Raw genomic sequence first — 22,590 nt, 5'->3', positions numbered from 1 at the left:
AATGAATAAAATCAACAAAAAGTTATTAAATTCATCCACTGAAATGTTTTTAGGTTATGGATATGGCGAGAAACCAAAAACCAATTGGTTGGCTACGATACGGTTACGACCTTAAGCCGGAGTCATTGGTGCCGTATGTCGTATCGCTGTATCCGTATCCCTAACATAATCAGCTGTTTATCGTTACGACGGTAAACCAAAACCCAATTGGTTGGCTACGATACGGTTACGACCTTAGCGGCACCAATAATCGATTGCATTGATTCTCATAATACGCCAATTACACGGCACAAGTATCCTTGTGCCAATTAGCCAATTACCAATTTGCACAAGTATTTGCTCGGTGTGTGCATTGTTTGCGCTATTTGCGCAGAGAACTGCGCCAAAATCAAAACGATTTTGATATTTACGCATGTCTGCAAATATTGCACATGCTTTTTTCTTCGTGTGTGGTGAATGGTAACACAGTTTACCTGTGGTTTCTGATAATATAACATCAATAATTATTACTTAAAAATGTAAATATCGAAGGCGTAAGGACCATCTCTAGCTTGTAACATGAATTCACACAAATTCAATAATACATAATAGTTTTTTATACAATTAGAATACATGTTTCATTGTTGTGCTGCAATGAGTTGAGCTGGTCCTACAATTAAAATATATATGTTATAAATACAATGGAAAATAAACGCTTCTGGTACGAGTTTTTTACTTATACCGTGAATTACCAGCACTGTGGAAAATAAAGAGTGATTTTTTAAACAATTAGTGACTTTTTTATACAATTAAAATACATGTTTCATTTGTTGCGCTACTTTAAAAATGAATATTGTGCAGTGTTTTTGGGCCGTGTATGTCAAGATTTTCATTTGCACAAATTTCGTCGTTTTATATTTGTGCATGGGTTTTGTGTCATGTATGGGACCGTCTAAAAGCCAAATTAAACTTCCTTAACCCTAACGCCATAGTCGTAACCATACGCATATCCATAACCATCTCAATGTGATCGATTAATGGTGCCTTAACCTAAAAATCGTGAAAATTTCATAAAAATGATGAAAACGCAAAAAATTACAAACATATTCCACAAAAAATAAGTATCTTAGTCATAACGTATCCAAAACAATGAAGAAAATCTAAAAAAAAGTTATTAAATTCACCAACTCAAATATTTTTAGGTTATGGATATGGCGAGAAACCAAAAACCAATTGATTGGCTATGGCGTTAGCGTTATGGTATGGCACCATTAATCGATTACATTCCTTTCCATAAGGTAGGTTCGATCAGCTGATTTATCTGGTTATGGCTTTATGGTTATAAGTCACCATTAATTCGCCCTTAAGGTTGGTCGAATCAGCTGTTATAAGGTTACCGATACGGTTACCGATAAAGCACCAATGTCTCCAGCTTTAAGCGCCAAATACACGACACGAACATTTCCGCGAACATTCTCGTTATGTCATGTTTCTGCGACCTTTTCTGTCGTGTATGGTGGTGTTTGACAGTTCGCGCAAATGTTCGCCAAAAATCAAAATATTTTAGTTTTTGGCGAATATTTGCGCGAACTGTTCGTGCGTGTATGGCGAAATAGCTCATAATCGCAGTAATTTCTGAACGGAACAGACGTGCGCGGAAAAGTAAAATGGACACTAAAAAATTTCTGAGTGAATTTATTGAAATGTATAAATCTTTGCCATCATTGTGGCCAGGCATGCTTAACCAACGAACCGATATCATTTCGTTACGATAATTAACGTCAATAAACGAAACAAAGTCATTTCGTTTCGTTTATTAACGTTAAGAACGTCAAATTAACGAAATGATTTTGTTTCGTTTTCTGCCATATCAAAACGAAATCAAATCGTTTATGTTGATTATTAATTTAAAACTATGCTGGCAAAGCTGATTGATGGCGGAGTCATTAAAGGTGAAAGCATTAGCCAAGCTGATTGCATCTTTTCTCATGAATTTTGACAGTACGAACATTTCTCTGAGTATTTTTGACATTACCACCAACGAATTACACAAACAAATTACATGGAGTTTGTGTGTGTATGTTCGCTCGCTGTTAGCACCTTACGGCTTCACCATGGCTATAGCATTGCCAGCACAATTCAAACATAAAGTATCACGTTTTTGTTAACGTTTTTAACATTAACGAAAGCTTTTCGTTTCGGTTAAAAACGAGATACAATTTATCTTGATAATTTCTTTATCGATAACATTTCGAAGTGTTTCAACGGAAACGGTGGAAATTTTTTGATAAACGATTAGCTTAACGTTAAGGTGCATCCCTGATTGTGGCAAGTAAAAAGCAAATTTTTTGTAATAGAATTAAAAAGAATAATGATTATGCGACTTTAATTGAAAAATATTGCAATATTGCTGCAGCACAATTGTTGTCCGTATTCATCGCTGTCTGAAAGAGAATTAATGTTCGGCCAAAAGTTCGTATGGTGTATGGCCAAAGCTGCATACAAAATTGTGGAATCTTCGCGGAAATGTTCGTGTCGTGTATTTGGCGCTTTAGCGTTACGATATGACACCAATAATCGATTACATTGATTTGCATAAGGTAGATTCGATCAGCTGTTTTATCTGGTTATGGATAAGTCACCATTAATTGGCCCTATAAGCAATTAAAAAATGTAAGTATTACGTTTCAGTATGTAACTGTGTCGTTTTAAATTAATCTCAATTTAAATTCTCTTGGTGTGACCTATTGGCGCCAGTTATCAGAACGAAAAAGCGACGGAAGCGCCTTGTTTGACAGCCATAACCGTTTTAATGGTTAAGCGCCAATTAAGTAAATAAGTAAAATTGTTGTAAAACTATATAACTTCCAGTTTGGCGACTTTGACAGTCGGGTGATTAATACCTTATTAAAAAATTTTTTCATATCATAATTTAAGTTTGAACTAGTGATATTTTCAAAACATTGTAATGAAGATTTCGTTGCATTTCATTCGCCATTCCAAATTTTGGTAGAAGCCTGCAAGTGGAATGGATCTGCATTAAAAGGTAAATTTTTTAATATAAGTAAATAATGCGTTTCTACGTGGATCTCTACATATGTCTTGATATTTATCTCATAATATATTTACAAATAACGCACTACAAAAATCACAGCACTGTCAAAGGTTGTATTAATTTCATGTGACTCACCCTCTATTGAACTGTGTTGAATTTATTGACGTCAAAAGTAAAAATGGCGTTAATGGGTGCGCACGGTTGCTGAAATTTCTCGGGTGTTTATTTTAATTATTTTATCTTCATAAATGAAAAACATAAAATAACTTTGAAAAGCGCAATAATGTTTCAAGAAGTTATTCAACGTATATTCGTATTTGAAGAGTGAGTTCAATTTGTTTCCCCTTGTGAGAATTTACTATAAAAAAAAAAACAAATTACAGCTTTAAAGGCGTAGTGTGGAAAAATTCCGATTGAATTTTTTCTGTGTATACGCGAATGGGGAAAATTTTTTTGCAACACCCTAAAAAATATATAACGAAGCGCACTGTAATGCTATCAATCAATTTAAATAATGAATAATGCACATTAAAATCCTTTTTGTTTGTCAATTATTTATTAGCAAATGTTTAAAATGGTGATTTCAATATAAATTTATTAATTTGTGTTGTGTTTAAAATGTTCATATATGCAAAAACCTACTTAACTACAGCAGAAAATAACAGCATTCAGTGATAAATCTGTAAATAATAACGCCCTTAATTTAAAATTCATTGCAATAGCAATTTGTGTATGTGTGCGTACACTTTGGTTGGGTACAAGGACGAACGAGAACACATCTACATACAAACATTTGCACCCATTCAACATCACGAAAAGCAGCTGAGTGTACTGTCTGGCCATTGATGAAATAATAATCCGAATGGATGTGCGAATATCTTAACAACACGACCACATTGGGACAAGTCAGAGACTGTGTTATGAGTAATAAAACTGTCATACAACTAGGTACCTATCCCTATTTTATATTTTTTGGATTCACATGTGACCAGGGAATTTATGTTGACAGCAATGCACACCTTTCTATTTCGTTCGAATATTTACCATATTTTGTTCACCACAGCATAGGGGTCAGTACATTTTTGTTTTGGTAGGTACTTCCAACCTTTATTATGTACTTTGTTCTTTTTATATGTCAAAAATTTGTTTTAAGGATAAAATGGTGTGGTCGTGCTTATTGGTTAGCGTATCCTCTAACGGAAGTGAAAGGAAACTTGGTGTTAGAGGCGTTGGTTCCACATTGTAATTGAATGGTCACATACATATATGTCGCGAAAAACCTTGGCGATTCCTCGTAGATGGGGCTGAGGGTATATTTAAGCTGATATAGCTATAACGGGAGAATTATTGAGTGAAGGATTTCTCTATTGTGGTTGTGGGGATGATCTTATGACCATGAGAGACAAGGCCTTTTTAATTAGATATCTGTTAAGATGCCCATATTTCTGAGTATTTATACCGGCACGTACCGGATCTATATCCGGCAAAGGACCATCAACATCGATAACACTCTCTAAAACCTTCGGGCATTGTCTTTACACAACAACAACAACAATGGTGAATTTCATTGATTCAAGGGGTTGTTTAGCGCAACCCTTTCAAGGGGTTGCCAGCGCAATATATAGCTTCTCCAACCCAATTCTCAACATCACCTACACGTGGCGAATATTGTTTATTTAACAGCCGAGGCTCTGCTGACCCCAAGTTCCTTATGGATCTAGGCTGTGGGAGGGCGGTATGGCATAGAAGGTTTGATGTGGTTATACCAAATCGTTCCCGAGATGGTCGGGCTAGTACCGTAATGGCGCTTGTTACAGGAACGTACCGGCTCTGCATCCGGCAAAGGACCAGCAACATCAATAACACTCCCTAAGGCCTTCGGGGAGTGCCCTTATTGCTACAACAACAACAACATAGTAAATTTCAATATCTGGCTATGAAGCTCTTTACCTTCTTCTGGTCTGTGTATAGCTCGCCTATCTTAAAATAAACCTTATGATTTGCCTTCACATTAGGTGGCGCTGTTAACCAGCAACATCTTTGTGGACCCAATTTTAGCAGGTTCAGATGTTCTACATGTGATAATTCTGCTTCTAAAGCAACTACTCAGCATCTTCATTACAGACGCTAAACCAATTAGCCGATTTTGGTTGTGGATTAGCAAGCTTAACCATCATTGCTGCTTCGCTATAAATGACGCCAATTGAGAGCACCAATAGATATCAAGGCCCCCTCACCTTTCTCTGTCAACTTGTGAGGTTTTCAAACTTTCCTTGCAGGTAATTTCACACAGCCTCTGAAGCCTTTGGGCTTCTTCTTCGTTGCACTAGAACTTCCGAAGAACTTTTCTTTCGAATCTCCAACACCATCCATGATTCCGAGCGACGCATCAGTAGAGGTATGCTGAGCAGCTTATAGTGCGTGATCATATTTTTAAATGGTTTGAAACCAAAATTTCTTAATTCTCAAGAAAACCCCAACTTTTCTAATCGAGCATATACATATATACCGGAATTATGTTTGGAGTATGCAACGTCCAATATCCTGAGCTGTAAGCAATGCCGACGGTCTAAGCGATGTACATACTCACATTTCAGTATGTTTGTCGAAAATTCATTTCGATTATTAAATAAGTATGTATGTACATATGTATCTACGAGTAGGTGACACAGTTTTCTTTTTCACAAATTGTCGCTATTAGTATTCACTATAAAATATATATATGTACATAAACATGTATGGTTAACTGATAAGCAAAATTAAAATCATGTGTTTATTTAGCAGACACCTCGCTTACTTTTTTCTGTATATGAAAACAGGGGCGTACTTAGTTTGTGATGAGGGCGAATGATGAGAGAATCAGATCAATGACGCACTACAAAATAGTTTACTCAAAAAATTTCTCAAAATTCTACAGAATACTTTTTTGAAATGCATAATTTTCATTATATAATTTATTGTACATGACTTCTTTTTAATTAGTGTAGTTTTCTGGATCGCCTAAAAAGAACCAAACCAATAAAATACTACAAAGCAGCAAACCGAAAAAGTTTTCAAAAATTTTAATCAAACATTTTTATAGTATTTTGAAGATTTTCCAAAATATTTTCTATTTTTGAATTTTTCGAAAACTTTTTCGGAATTGGTCTACAACCAATGATGGTAAAACAAATAAAATAACTGAAGAGATTTGCAATTTTCGCTGCTATATTTTTACTCGCTGGTGTTCACATATGGTTAGAGATCGTTCAAAATGAGTTAGACCAATAAAATACTACAAACATTTTTAATCAAAAAGTAGCCCGAATGACTCAAAAATTTGTAAAATTTCAACAAGACTTGAAAGTTTCGAGAATTTTCGTATTTTTCGAACATGTTTTCGAAATTGCCTCACAAAGTTTTCATAATACAATTTATTCAAGCTATTTTCAATTAACGATGATAAAAAGGCAGAAAATAACACCACAGCCGATGCTATGTACCGATTCTATGCAGCGACTCTGGATTTTTTCCCCGACCAAGGGCTGTCAGTACAGTGGAACCCCTTTTAATTTGTAGCGTCCCTTCCACAAGTTGTCATCCTTGTAGCAGCTCTTTGCATCTGGAATGCTCCTTCTGGTTCGGTAAGGTTCTAAACCCAACCACGGTCCTGCTAAATTTAAAAAAATAACAAGAAAATTTAAAATAATTTTTAGTGCCATTTTTTACTCGCATGCGTTCACATAATTTTCTGCATAATTTAAAATGAATCAGACCAATGAAATACCAGAAAAATGCATACTCTTGTTTTTCAAAATTAAAAAAAATAAATTCGGAAAATTTTATGAACATTTTTTAAAAATGCTAGAAGCTTATAATTTTTGATAATTTTCACTATGTAATATATTCAAGATTCTTTATTAAATCAAAAATAATTAAAAAAAAAGCAAGAAATTTACAAATCGTTAGCTTAATAAAGCCCTAACCAACATATTTCGAAACTGCGATTTTTGCACGTTCTGGTATGGCATATTAAAATACACTCTCCGTAAAAATTTTAAATTATTTGTTTTCAAACCAAATTTAGCATGGCAGGAAATCGTTCCAATATACATAGAACTTCGAATATATGCATATAGTAGCAAGATCGATAATAGCAGTGAAAGTTTCTAGACTTGCGTCAAATATTTTCGTTAATTTTAGAAAAAAAAAACAATGAATTGTATAATTGAAGCTTTGGAGAACAATCTACATTTTCAAAAATATTCGGAAACTTGATAACAAATGAAAAAAATAAACAAAGTTTTCATGCAGATTTTTTCACACTTCTCGAATTTTGCAATTATTTCGAAAATGGGCCCGAAATTGTTTTGCATAGTTTCAGTTAAACAATTTAAAGTTGTTTCCAAATTAACGAATTATTTAGACGAAGGTGCATAACTACACGTTTAGGGCTGGCTATGTACAATGATTATGGGGGTCCTGTAGCCCCTAAACTTTTCATAGATAAACCTCTGCCAACATCTACCTTTAACTAGATCATGTGGAAATAGCTATCTTGTCGAATACCTAAGCATTATCCTTTCAATTATATTTTCAGCTCACCAAGGCATAGATAGCACACGTACTGAATTAAACTTATGGCGCATAATCATAGTCAAAATAAAATAGATTTTAAATTTAGTTGCAGTTTTTTAATATAATTTTCTATGAGCTATCTGTCAAAAAATCTGAAACTAAATTTAAAACCTATTTTATTTTGACTATGATTATGCGCCAATAAATCTATGCATAGGCACTTAATATTAAGATAAAGGTACATATAAATATATATTAAGGAGATTCAAAAAATACAACATAAGTACATATTAAGTTTTTTTCTATTTCCCGTAATAACATTTCCGAAACAGGATTTTTAGAATTATTTTGAAACGATATTGGACATTGGCGTTGGCACAACGCCGAAACCGGTTTGTCTCCAAATCCAAAAAAGACTAGAGATGAAAATAATTCTAAGAAGGAGTTTTTAATTTTGTAACTCTTAAATGGTCCACTGTACCGTTCAGAACGAAATTGAACACTGAAGATGGCACAGCGCCGAAACAGGTTTCTCTCCAAACCAAAATTGACAACGTGTAACAGAAAATCGTTTTGAAGTAATTCTAAAAAGAGGGGTTTAATTTTGTAACTCTTGAATGGTCTATTAAATCGTTATGAACGAAATTGAACACTGAAGGTGGCACAGTGCCGAAACCGGTTTCTCTTCCAACCGAAACTGATAAGGGATAACAAAACACCGTTCCATAATAAATCTAAAAGAAGAGTTTTTAATTTTGTAAGTGTAAATTGAACACTGAAGATGGCACAATGCCGAGACTGACTTCTCTCCACACAAAATTGAACCGTTTTAAAATAATTTTAAAAGAAGAGTTTTTAATTTTGTAACTCTTCAGTGGTCTATTAAACCGTTCTGAACGAAATTGAACACTGAAGCTGGCACAGCGCCGAAACCGGTTTCTCTTCCAACCGAAACTGACAAGGGATAACGGAACACCGTTTCAAAATAATATTAAGAAATTTTAATTTTGTAACTCTTGAATGGTCTATTGAACTGTTTTCAATGAAATTGAACACTGAAGATGTCACAGAACAGAAACCGGTTTCTCTTCAAGCTAAACTTGACAAGGGGAGCAGAAAGTCGTTCCAGAATAGTTCTATAAAAAGGTTAAGCTTTTGAATGGTATATTAAACCGTTCTGAACGAAATTGAACACTGCAGATGGCACAGCGCCGGAACCGGTTCCTCTCAAAAACGAAATCGACAAGGGATGATGAAAAATCGTTCCGAAATAGTTCTAAAAAATAGTTTTTTTTTTTAACGAAATTGAACATTGACGATATCACAACTCTCCGGTTTCTCATAAAAGCGGCTTTTAATTTTGTAACTTCTATGAACTATTGAACCTATTGTAATATAAAATGGTAGTATTAAGCGCTAAAATCTAAAAAAATTTAAAAGATACCAAATATGTCGATTTTGCTTTCGCTTTAATGTAAACTTCACTTTATTGGTTTGCTGTAAAGCTACTTGAGACGTTGTTTTGATGCAGCCTTATATATACTACGTACATATATAAATATAACCAAGGGTGTATAACTGTATAATAACGAGTATAAATTGTGTTACTTGTCAAAATCTAGTTAAATAGTTTATCAGTAAATTTTATTTTCCTTTTCACAGCAGCAAGTTTAAATCAATAAGTTAAGTGATTACGACATTAAAGGCAAGGCAAAAGTGGCGATGTTCAAAAATTGGCCAAGTATTAGCTAAACTATGTCATTGCCGGTTTATTACCCCCACAACTTCCTATACAGACATCATCCAAAGCTATGGAATTGTAAATATGTACACTGAAAGAAAAGACTGGTAAAAGCAACCGAAATTTCTTTCATTTTTTATCCATCGCGACAAGATGTTGAATCAACTGCGCACAAATCTTTGATTCGTAAGTGACCGTTTTAGTAGTTAAATGAACAAAAAAGTTGTTCCGACAGCTTTGTATGAAAGTACCTATATTGCCATATACATACATACGTAAATATGTGAATTTATAAATACGCATCCTTGCTGCATATACATACATATGTACGCACTTACTAATCGGGTTGAAAGTCAATGCGTAGAAGACGGATATGGTCTTGTTTAAAAAGAGGTACAAGGTCCCAAATTGGACCAGGCCTAAGTTAGGAGGGGTGACCTTACAGGTGAAACCTTGCACAAAATATTTAGGAATCATCCTAGACAGTAAGCTGTCATGGAAGCTCAACGTGGAGGAGAGGGTCAAGAAGGCCTCAACGGCACTCTACGCATGTAAAAGAATGCTGGGGTGTACGTGGGGCCTATCGCCCTCTCTTTCTCACTGGGTTTTTACAGCAATTGTAAGCCCTATTCTATACTATGGAGTTCTTGTTTGGTGGAAAGCCACAGAAAAAACAACATACCTCAAAAAATTAGAGGGGGTATGCAGACTATCGATGCTTAGCATTACGGGAGCCCTGAAAACAACCCCGACGGCTGCACTGTATGCCATTTTGCACATCCCACCTGTAGACCTGGTAGCAAAGAACAAAGCGTTAACGACCGCAACCAGGCTCGGTGCTTCGGGGCAGCTTGAGCGCCGACCATATGGCCATAGTAATATAGCGTCATCAATCACAAGACGAACAGACTACATGATTCCCTATCTGCGCTTCGAGGGAGATCTTAAGGCCACTATAGAGGTGGACGGTTGGCGCAAGGGTGCGCAAATGGCGGACGAGGCGATACATGTGTACACCGATGGTTCCAAAGTAGTGGAAGGAGTAGGGTCTGCGGTATACTGCGCTGATCCGGAAATAAGCAGATCCTACAGGCTGCTGGATTACTGTAGCGTTTTCCAAGCGGAAATATTAGCCGTAACCAAAGCAGTAGAAACCCTGGAAGAGAATATCTTAAGCTGCAACCGTGTCAACTTTTATATTGACAGTCAAGCAGTAATTAAGGCAATATCTCGCATAGCACAGCATCTAAATGCGTGTTAGAGTGTAAGCAGTCTCTGGAGAGAATCGGGACAGGGAGAAGCATACATCTATATTGGGTCCCAGGGCATATGGGAATAGATGGGAATGAAAAAGCGGATGAACTAGCTAAAAAGGGCGCATCCCTTGAAGCTTGCTCCGTAGATGTCCCAATTAGATTGGGCGAGATTAAGCGAAGGCGAGAGGTGCGCATGATCGACCAAGCGGGAAAGGCGTGGGTTCAAGCGCGGGGCTGTAAAGTGTCGAAGATTATGTGTAGGTCTTACAACCTTAGACTAACACAGTTGCTCCTATCATTAAAAAGAGAGGACTGTAGACTCATGACGGGTATTCTGACTGGACACTGCCTTCTGGCGTCACATGCCTTTAAACTAGGCTTGGTCAGTGATAGCAGATGTAGGAAGTGCGGGTTGGAGGAGGAAACGATCGAGCACGTTCTGTGCTCGTGCCCTGCACTTGCCAGGCTAAGACTCCAGCTATTAGGAGTGATACAGCTGTCAGATCTAGAAGCAGCAAGTGGCTTAAGTCCTAGGAAGCTTCTAGTATTTGCCAAGAGGACGGAGTTATTTTATAACATAGGTCCTGGTTTTTGATAGGGTTTTTCAGTTTGGTCGTTAAAACAAACTTCTGGTAACACTACGGACTCAATCAGTCTATGTGAGGTCCTCATGGACCGGCCAGTTCAACCTACCTACCTACTAACCGAAGTTCAATTGGGCGTACATGAAATATGCTGGCACACATTAAACATTATACACTTTATTATTTTATTTTATTAAACGCACTTTCACCAAATTTTATATTTTATAATATATTTTATATATATTGAACTTCGCTTTGCAAATAGAAACAAGTAAATGTGTCTAAGTTCGCGTGTAACCGAACATTATATACTCAGCGTGAGCTTCAATTGTAAATTTCATTTCAGATAAATTACTATTCTACATAATACGTGGCTCCGTCCGTTTAAAAAAAATGTCTCCCCATTTCCTCTTACACTAAAACTTGATAAATGAAATATCATTGATTCAAAACTATTTTTTGCTAAGTTATAACTTATTATTCTAACCTACGACCCTTTTAAATTTGTTTTATATCTAAGTTGCCGTGGTCTTTAACCGATTCCGTCCATTTTTACTAGAAATATTTTCTGCTATAAGGAAAATATGTGCACACAATTTCATTACGATATGTTAAATTTTCTTCGAGTTATGGCTCCCGAAACATAGAGAATTGCTTAGTCGTAAAAGACGCGGTGCCACACCCATTTTCAAAAAATTTAGTGTTTTCCAATTTAATGTAATAATTCAATTTAGAAAGTAAAATTCTATTGATACAAAGCTCTTTTTCGCTAAGATATAGCTTATTTTATTCGTCCACGACCCTTTTAAAAATCGTTTATATAAAAGTGGGCGTGGTCCTTAACCGATTTCGTTAATTTTTCTTCAAAGCATTCCTTATAGTAAAGGCAACCTCTCTGCCGAATTTTGTTACGATAGGTTTAACGATTTTTGATTTATGATTAATAATATTTGTAAAATTGATTTTATCACAAGTGGGCGGTGCCACGCCCGTTTTCAAAAATTTTTCCAAATTTTTATCAAGTGTCAATATCAGTCCACATGTCAAATTTCACCATTCTAGGTGTATTATTTACTAAATTATCAGGTTTTTGTGTTTTCTAAAATTTTATATATGTATATAAAAAGTGGCCGTGGTTATCATCCGATTTCGCTCATTTTCAATACCAATATATTCTGGGTCCAGATAAGCTAGTGTACCAAATTTCTTGAAGATATCTCAATATTTACTCAAGTTATCGTGCTAACGGACGGACATAGCTCAATCAAATTTTTTTTTTCGATACTGATAATTTTGATATATGGAAGTCTATATCTATCTCGATTCCTTTATACCTGTACAACCAACCGATTCAATCAAAGTTAATATACTCTGTGTGCAAAGCACGATGAGTATAATGAAAATAGTAGTCACAAAACTGATTCTTAATTCTTTCAAATGCAGCTCAGCTCATTCTCAATTTCTTCTCTCGTATGTAGTTGCCACACTTGATTGTTTCGAATAAAACTTGTAGTATAAATGTTTCACGTAACATTTTACCACTGGAGTAACTTTACATGTAATTCGGCAATTTTCGTAACAATTTAAGTTGAAGCGATTCCAAAACAACTCAAACTCTTATGTTGTCGGAAACATCAACATTAAAAAAGGATGTTTTTTATTATCTTATTAGATTCGTTCGCGTGAGTGAAAATTCGTAAAAACTTGAACAAAATGTTACTAGCTTTGGAAAAATCCTGTTCGTTCAAACAAAACTTTTGCAACAGAAAGGCGCAATTTTGTATTTCGCATGGAGGAGAAGTTGCAAAAATGTACCCGATAAATAGGTGTCCCGGTATCTCGTGATTTTTTGCACAGTACATTCAAAAGAGGGTTATTCGTTTTGTATTGATAACTGAAAAACTAGTTTCTTGTTGTTTTCCCATTTTGTGTGTTTTTTCGATTTGGCGGTTTTCTTATTTTGATGTTTTTTTTAACAAGTGGCACCATCGTCATAAGTACAAAGTAGAGAGCGCAGTGAGCGTAAAATTTTCTTTCAAATTTGCTCTTGCATTGACTGTTGTTCGCTGTTGAAATGACCTGTAGGATCAGTTGTGTTAACAGAAAAATCAGTTAGATTGATTAGGAATTTGTCAATTTTACAGAATGTTGTTAACTTAAGAACGACAATTTCTCTTCTGTTGAAACGACTAAACTAATTTGTTCGCTTTACAAAGAACTCGGTCGAATTAACCATAATTCGATCAATTTCACCGAATCTCAGTTAAGTCAAGAACAACAGCACCGATTTGTCGATTTTACTAGCACAATTTCTTTCAGTGTAAGAATGTGTACTTTTTCGAATTTTTTTCGAAGCGAAAAATTGTCTTGATATGCCTCAAGTGAATAATAAATCAATTATCTACAGTTATTCTGCTATTTTATCTATACTATGTGGGTATAAGTGTGTGTGTCTATTTGCTGTGAGGGAATCTCAAATATAAAGATTTAACTAAAACAAAACTGAAAAAATATTATCTATATTTATGCATGAGCAGTTAGGGTTGCCATTTAGTATGAAATAAACAAAAAAAAAAGTATTAAACTTTTTTATGAGCTCGAGGCCTTATCCAAATAAAAACGCAGTATAAATATTTTATATTTGTATTTTTATTTTGTATTCGATATTTCGACATCAGTCTGAAGGTCATCATCGGGACTGTGAAACAAAAGCAATAAGTATAACATTTCCAAAAAATACAACATAAAACAAATACCACTTACACATTTTTATAAAAAAAAAAAACCAAAAAAGTGAATGCTAGTAAAGCTTAATTTAAGGGATTATCGCTTTATTTATATATATGACCCGGTCTATGAAAAGGTGGCTTATGACTTAAAAAAGAAATTGCGAGAAACAGCTGTTAACAGCTTCTTTTTGCGAGTCATGAGCCACCTTTTCATAGACCGAATCACATATGTATGTTTTTGATGTGTATCAATTTTGTTCTCTGAAATTTTTGTTTTCTAATATATTTAAAATGTTCCAGGTGAAGATCACTCTTAATGGGAATTTATAATGAATATATACATATATTCGGTCCAAAATTATTACAATCCCACAACTTTATCAAAATACACGGTGTGACAGTGAAAGTTGACTCTTTGCGAGTCATGCCTCAAGTCTGGTCGAGTATTGGTGAAATCTAGAGTTGGGGCTCAAATCATCTTTCGGTTGACGCAGATATTTGCCTTACGCTTTCATCGTTACGTAGCAAGTTACGTCAGTCATCCCTGTATCGCGATAACTGACGCCAATTGGGATCACCATGCCATATAAAAGCATCCTTCACGTGGTTCTCTAGCCAGCAAAGCCTTTCATTGGAGCATATCACTAAAAAAAGATTGAAAATGTACACTTCTTTCAAAAATTGAACGAAAACCATTTCGGCACTCTGTAAAAACAGCGAAATATTTTTCTTTTACAACTTATCTATTTGTTCATTGATTTCGATGAGTGATACTTATTTGTAAAAGTTTTCACTCAGGAAAAAATTCGTCCTAAGTAATCATTAGCCTAGCTGGTCACGTTCACCTTTTATCGACGTTGTTCTAAAACCGGCATCCTTTATTCAAGCCAGTTATCAAACAATAAGTTAGGAAAAAATAAGAATAGATTCATGTCATTATCTGAGTAAATAAATTACCAAATTTTTAGTATTTAACATAGGGCAAAAGCGAACATCGAAGATTATATACAAACAACATAGAGAAAAGTCAGCGGACTGGATCACAAATGCTGCGGAGAACTTTCTCGAATCCCCTAAGAGGCTTCCTTTCTTCCCTCGACATCGCTCATGATTCAGTACAGGTGGGGTGACCGACATACAAACCAGAGAAGAAGGAACTTATGTAATCGTTAGGGCCTTGTTAGAATTGGTGGGGACCAGCAATTTTACTCTCTTATAATAGATTAATCCATTGCATTCGGGGCAGAAGAACTTAGTCATTTGATCTTGATGAGCATAAATCCATGATGATAACTGATGGGTTAAATCTGTTCTAAATATCAAATAGCTGAAACTCGCAGTTGAGGAAAGCAAACCGTTAGAGGACATTGATGATAATTCGCGACTGATCGCAACTATTGAATGTGGCGAAGCAATGCTACAATAACAATACCAGGAACATTCATCCATTCTAGTTTAGATCAGCTGCTTGCGTTACCTTCTACTGTATGAGGTCCAAAATATCGCATGAAAATGGTAGGATCCACACACCACAACGGTAGGATCCCACACGCACAAATCCTTAATTCAAGTTTATAAAAAGCACCATACAGGCAACTCCTTTTCGAGCCGTCAATCAAGAAGAACCAGAAGTTATAAATACTAAATTGAACATTCAATTTCACTAAATTGTAATACTTACGCCGTAACGGCATGTTTATGCATATATTTGTATACCTTTCTTACAAATGAAATGGTATACCAAGTTTGTAACGAATCTCAAAATTGTATGTCCTTAAAGGATAAGAGATAGACCCACCAATAAGTTTACCGAAATAATCAGGATGAAGAGCTGAGCTGATTTATGCCGTCTGTCCGTTTGTATGCAAACTAGTCCCTCAATTTTTGAGATATCTTGATATTTATATTTAGGTGTCCGATTAGATATTTGTGGGAACTGGCCGGATCGGACCACTGTGCATATATCTCTTATAAAACCGATTTTTCAGATAAGAAGCTTTTCGTAATTACTGCCCCATTTTAACAACTACAAGCTTCAAATTTCACCAAATGCTTACGTATATAGATATTTTGTTGTCTGAAAAAATCATAGATATCGATCGTATATATGGTATTGTAACGAATTTTGGGGAATTCCGCTTATTCCAAAACCTTCCACTAACGTTCGAAGCGCTAAACTGTTGAATAAATAACTCCAATATTTAATAATGCAAAATGGTCTTTATTAGAATACTTTGCAAGTACTTCACAATAACACTTATACTTCAAACCAATAGCGTGCTTAAATCAAAACTGATTTCTGACTACTCAGCTTTCGGTTTTTATACTCTCTGTTGCCTCGTTCACCCATTTCTCCTAAGGTCTAGTAATTTCGTGAACTTTATGGTTGTTTACCAGCTATATGTAGTGTAGTATATTTGTAGTTTGTATCCATATGCGTGTGTATATGTGAGTACTACTTCGGCTGATGATGACATGCGTTTGCGAGTATCTCTGCTACCTTGTATGCATGTGTGTATATGATGATTGATTTGTTTATGTACATACTGCTTAGTATCGGCTTAGTGATGGTAGTATCGCTGTCCAATTTTTAACGGCTAGAAGCTTCAAATTTCATCAAATACTTACTTTTACGGCATATATTGTTGAGATAAGTGATTCATGGACAAAGCTATTTCATGCAGACCACAAAAAACGTGAAACTTTGCATCCTCACACAAAGTACCTACCAATTTTTTAACTTTTTTTTTTGTTTCTAAAAAATTGTTAGGTATGTACATCTGTTCACTATATTGTGACGAATATTAGCAACACTAAGGGATAATATTATCTCTAAGCCAATACTAAGCAGTGACTCGTACGCACATGAACAAATCAATCATTATGTCTATACATATGTCCATACAAGCAGCGGAGAGCAACGCGCAAATACATGCATATATCTGAGATACTCCCAAAAGTAGGCAATCATCTGTGGAAGTATCACTCACATATACACGCGCATGGGCTATGCGAGAAGCTATAATAATCGTGCATCTGTAGTTATAGCTGAGAAATTTATAGCTGGTAACGAGTGGTAAATTCTAGAAATAGAAACGCCTAGAAGTATGCGAACGAGACATTACAGAGTATAAAAGGAGTTAAAACTGAGTAAGCAGTAATCAGTTTGATTTAAGCACGCTATCTGTCGAGAAGTAGAAGTGTTATTGTAAAGTACTTTAAAAAATACCATTTTGCATTATTTAATAGTGGAGTTATTTATCCAACAGTTTAGTGATTCGAACGTTAGTAGAAGGTTGCATATAAGCGGTATTACCCTAAATTCGTTACAGTATATTTTATATCTTATGCAGCCGATTATTTGGATATTACGAATGGGATAAGATTATTGTTCATCCCCATTCATGAAAGGTATGGTCTTCGCCACAGTCAAAGACAGTCCCGCCCTTACTTTTTTTATATTGCCATTTAGCCATACTGCTAGCTGCGATGAAATCAACGACGAACTGGAAGTGATTTTGAATGCGTCCGCAAGTGCCAATAGTGAGCGAGGGAGGTGGCTCAGCTGATACATATGTATGCTAAAGGCGCTGTGCCAGTTTTGATACACTTGTTTTTATAACCGGCTAACCAATATGCATCTAAAAAGACCATTGAATGCATATGCATAAATGTTTTTTGCAGGGGCGGAAACTGTTATTCCTTTTATAATATAATTCCTTGCAAAACTATTAATTTTGGACTTTTAATATATTTGGATCAAGATATAAATTATTTTCGGATTGTTATAACCTGAGTCCGATAGAACTAGTTAAACTCGGACTTTTAAAAATAAAAAATAAAAAAAGTTAAATCCGTACTTTTATTTTTTAGGCCAAAATAAAAGTCCGGCTTGATAACAAAGAAACGGCTTATCTGAAATAAATTTTTTTTAATTCGGATAAGCCGTTTCTTTGTTATCAAGCCGGACTTTTATTTTGGCCTTAAAAAATAAAAGTACGGATTTAACTTTTATTTCCGGACTTTTATTTTTAAAAGTCTGAGTTTAACTAGTTCTATAAAAAATAAAATAAATGTAAGGCGCGATAACCTCCGAAGAGATCTAAGGCCGAGCTTCTCTTCCAATTTGCGTCGTGCTCCTCTTGATTTTCCCTACAAATTGGCCGGACGGGACCTACATGATTTTATGCCGACTCCGAACGGCATCTGCAAGGCAGATGAGTTTTCACTGTGAGCTTTTCATGGCAGAAATACACCCGGAGCGCTTGCCAAACACTGCCGAGGGGCGACCCCGCTTAGAAAAATTTTCTTCTAATTGAAAACCCTTATTTCTAAAATTTTTGATGTTGCTTTGCCCGGGGTTTGAACCCAGGGCATCCGGTGTGGTAGGCGGAGCACGCTACCATCACCACGGTGGTCGCCTAACTACTACTAACTAGTTCTATCGGACTCACCAGTTCTATCGGACTCGAAAAATAAAAAACAGATCTTACTTTTATATGTGGACTTTTATGGAAAAAGTTCGAAAAATAAAAATGATGCATGATTCGACATTATATTGCTATAGGGATACCTGAAAACTCAAATATTTTCACCTAGGACAATTTTTTGACCCGGACTTTTTTGACTCCGATAAAAAAAAATTATTTTCCGTCCCTGGTTTTTTGCATTAAGATCAGTGTTGCCATTTTGGTGCTTTTGGAGCCAGATCTAGCCGTTTTTTTGCGTTTAGCTCCAAAAATTCCGGTTTAGTCCCTAGCTCTTTTTTGGCCCTCTTCAAAATTTTTGCCCCTTTTTGGCTCCAAATCTATTTCGGCAACTCGTATTGTGAAATTTGTAATGTGTTTTATGTGTGCCGAAGTTTTATTTTATTTGTCTCGTTATGTATGATGTGGCAACTCGGTAATAACGGATAACAAAAACTTTAATCGATAAACTGTGTGAAGTACCATCCCTGTCCTGACTTTGAAATAAACAACCATCTCTTACAATTAATGAACACAAAACATTATTTATGAATGTAGCAATAATAATAATTCATCTTCTGAGGACGAAATTATAGATTTTGAAGTCTAAGGCCCTTCATATATATCTCGTCCCAACATATGAACATGAATATCGCTCACGTGTATTTTAATGGCGATTCGTAAACCCGTAGGACGTTAAAAATTTAATAAAAAAATTGGAAAAAATGTAAATTAATTTTCACCGGCCGACATTTTGGCAAGGCGTATTTTTGGCGAACCTATAGCCGTGCCGTCATTTTAGCAGTGTGAAAAACACTTCTTACTTTTTAACGATACCTTACCGCCAAATGGCAAAACAAAAGTAAAAAAAAAAAACATATTTTTGTTATTAAAAAATATAAAATGAACTATAAACAAGTAAGGAAGGCTAAGTTCGGGTGTAACCGAATATTACATACTCAGTTGAGAGCTGTGGAGACAAAGTAAGGGAAAATCACCATGTTGTAAAAAGAACCTAGGGTAACCCTGGAATGTGTTTGTATGACATGTGTATCAAATGGAAGGTATTAAAGAGTATTTTAAGAGGAAGTGGGCCATAGTTCTATAGATGGACGCCATTTAGGGATATCGCCATAAAGTTGGACCAGGCCTGACTCTAGAATTTGTTTGTACGATATGGGTATCAAATGAAATGTGTTAATGATAATTTTAAAAGGGAGTGGGCCTAAGTTCTATAGGTGGACGCCTTTTCGAGATATCGCCATAAAGGTGGACCAGGGGTGACTCTAGAATTTATTTTGTACGATATTAATATCAAATGAAAGGTGTTAATGAGTATTTTAAGAGGGCGTGGGGCTTAGTTCTATATGTGGACGCCGTTTCGAGATATCGCCATAAAGGTGGACCAGGGGTGACTCTAGAATTTGTTTGTACTATATGGGTATCAAATGAAAGGTGTTAATGAGTATTTTGAAAGGGAGTGGGCCTTTGTTCTATAGGTGGACGCCTTTTCGGAATATCGTTATAAAAGTGGACCAGGCTTGACTCTAGAATGCGTTTGTACAATATGGGTATCAAACGAAAGGTGTTAATAAGTGTTTTAAAAGGGAGTGGGCCTTAGTTCTATAGGTGGACGCCTTTTCGAAATATCGCCATAAAGGTGGACCAGGGGTGACTCTAGAATTTGTTTGTACGTTATGGGTATCAAATGAAAGGTGTTAATGAGTATTTTAAAAGGAGTGGGCCTTAGTTCTATAGGTGGACGCCTTTTCGAAATATCGCCATAAAGGTGGACCAGGGGTGACTCTAGAATTTGTTTGTACGATATGGGTATCAAATGAAAGGTGTTAATGAGTATTTTAAAAAGGAGTGGGCCTTAGTTCTATATGTGGACGCCTTTTCGAGATATCGCCATAAACGTGGACCAGGGGTGACTCTAGAATGTGTTTGTACGATATGGGTATCAAATTAAAGGTATTAATGAGGGTTTTAAAAGGGAGTGGCCCTTAGTTGCATATGTGAAGGCGTTTTCGAGATATCGACCAAAATGTGGACCAGGGTGATCCAGAACATCATCTGTCGGGTACCGCTAATTTATTTATATATGTAATACCACGAACAGTATTCCTTCCAAGATTCCAAGGGCTTTTGATTTCGCCCTGCAAAACTTTTTCATTTTCTTCTACTTAATATGGTAGGTGTCACACCCATTTTACCAAGTTTTTTTCTAAAGTTATATTTTGCGGCAATAGACCAATACAATTACCATGTTTCATCCCTTTTTTCGTATTTGGTATATAATTATGGCATTTTTTCATTTTTGGTAATTTTCGATATCGAAAAAGTGGGCGTGGTCATAGTCGGATTTCGCCATTTTTTACACCAATATAAAGTGAGTTCAGATAAGTACGTGAACTGAGTTTAGTAAAGATATATCGATTTTTGCTCAAGTTATCGTGTTAACGGCCGAGCCCTTTTTCACAGAAAACAGTTATCGTTCTAGAATCTAAGCCTCTACCAAATTTCACAAGGATTGGTAAATTTTTGTTCGACTTATGGCATTAAAAGTATCCTAGACAAATTAAATGAAAAAGGGCGTGGCCACGCCCGTTTTGTAATTTTCTTTTATTTTTGTATTTTGTTGCACCATATCATTACTGGAGTTGAATGTTGACATAATTTACTTATATACTGTAAAGATATTAACTTTTCTTTTAAAATTTGAATTAAAAAAAATTTTTTTTTAAAAAGTGGGAGTGGTCGTTTCTGATTTTGATAATCTTTATTAAGCAGACATATAGTAATAAGAGTAACGTTCCTGCCAAATTTCATCATGATATCTTCAACGACTGCCAAATTACAGCTTGCAAAACTTCTAAATTACCTTCTTTTAAAAGTGGGCGGTGCCACGCCCATTGTCCAAAATTTTACAAGTTTTCTATTCTGCGTCATAATTACAACTCACCTACCAAGTTTCATCGCTTAATCCGTATTTGGTAATGAATTATCGCACTTTTTCGATTTTTCGAAATTTTCGATATCGAAAAAGTGGGCGTGGTTATTGTCCGATATCGTTCATTTTAAATAGCGATCTGAGATGAGTGCCCAGGAACCTACATACCAAATTTCATCAAGATACCTCAAAATTTACTCAAGTTATCGTGTTAACGGACAGACGGACGGACGGACGGACATGGCTCAATCGAATTTTTTTTCGATACTGATGATTTTGATATATGGAAGTCTATATCTATCTCGATTCCTTTATACCTGTACAACCAACCGTTATCCAATCAAAGTTAATATACTCTGTGAGCTCTGCTCAACTGAGTATAAAAACAGTACCATTTATGTACCTCTCTTGTACTTAATTTTTGTTTTTTTTTTTGGTTTACTGTCCTTTAATTTATATTTTTGCTTAAGTTTGATTTGAAATCAATGTGAAAACTTACATTGAAAAGTATGCATATGTACATATACTTTTATCTCTTTTGCATTTTCTTGAAGTAATTTAACTCTTTCTAGCCCTTTTTTCTAGATTCTAGCCCCAAAGAAATTTTTCTTCTGGCAACACTGATTAGTATGTGTCGAAAGTTATGATTTTTACTTCTTGCTATAAACTTAATAATAATAACAGCCACAGTAGATGGTATCGTTTATTTTATATTTTTTAATCTTCTATAGTTTCTATCTCTTATTCTTGTAAATTATGTTTTATTTCTTTAATTTAATACCGTAATCCAAATGTAATTGAAAATTTAAAAATGTATAAATCAATGTTAAATGTCAATATGTGTAATTGTGATAATTTCAAATTAATATTGTTGTTTTTGTGTTTTTATTGTTGACAAATACAGAATTGCTCCAGAAGAAGCCAAAGAAATTTGGCGAAACGTCGAGCTGTAAGGTGAAATAAATTGTTTTATTTGCACTACTCCCGAATAGATCGGAAAAGCTTACCAAAAATATATGAAATAATAGCAGCAATTCAGCGCAATATACCTCTGCGCCCCTTTTGTATTACTCTCTTTCCGTCGTATCCTGTTCTTCTGCCATTCCATGCAACTCACTCTCCCAATCCCCCTCTCGCTCCCTTCCTAACTCCACTCCAACTCCCACTGCTATTCCCACCCCTACTCCCTACCCCACTGGTACTTATAACCTCAACCACTACCTGTCCAATGTATAGAATCTCGACACCAAACGTTGGATAACTGCTTCAA

The 22,590-nt window shown here is 35.4% G+C and overlaps 1 protein-coding gene across 9 annotated transcripts in view; it reads left to right on the top strand.

Annotated features, from left to right (window-relative positions):
* Window positions 1-2,823: 2,823 nt before the first annotated feature.
* Cdep (Chondrocyte-derived ezrin-like domain containing protein) overlaps window positions 2,824-22,590 on the top strand; it is a 160,136-nt gene continuing 140,369 nt past the window's right edge. For 6 of the 9 annotated variants that reach the window (XM_067788147.1, XM_067788111.1, XM_067788178.1 and 3 more), the window contains exon 1: window positions 3,206-3,358. The gene's annotated coding sequence lies outside the window, so the exon portion shown is untranslated. Of the gene's footprint in view, window positions 3,026-3,205; window positions 3,359-3,686; window positions 3,983-22,590 lie in introns of those variants that run through there. The other 3 variants (XM_067788128.1, XM_067788120.1, XM_067788140.1) reach the window with 3 other exon arrangements.

This window comes from Eurosta solidaginis, chromosome 1, assembly GCF_040869045.1.
Source record: "Eurosta solidaginis isolate ZX-2024a chromosome 1, ASM4086904v1, whole genome shotgun sequence".
Classification (NCBI taxonomy): Eukaryota; Metazoa; Arthropoda; class Insecta; order Diptera; family Tephritidae; genus Eurosta; species Eurosta solidaginis.
This window is presented reverse-complemented; position numbering and strand designations above follow the sequence as displayed.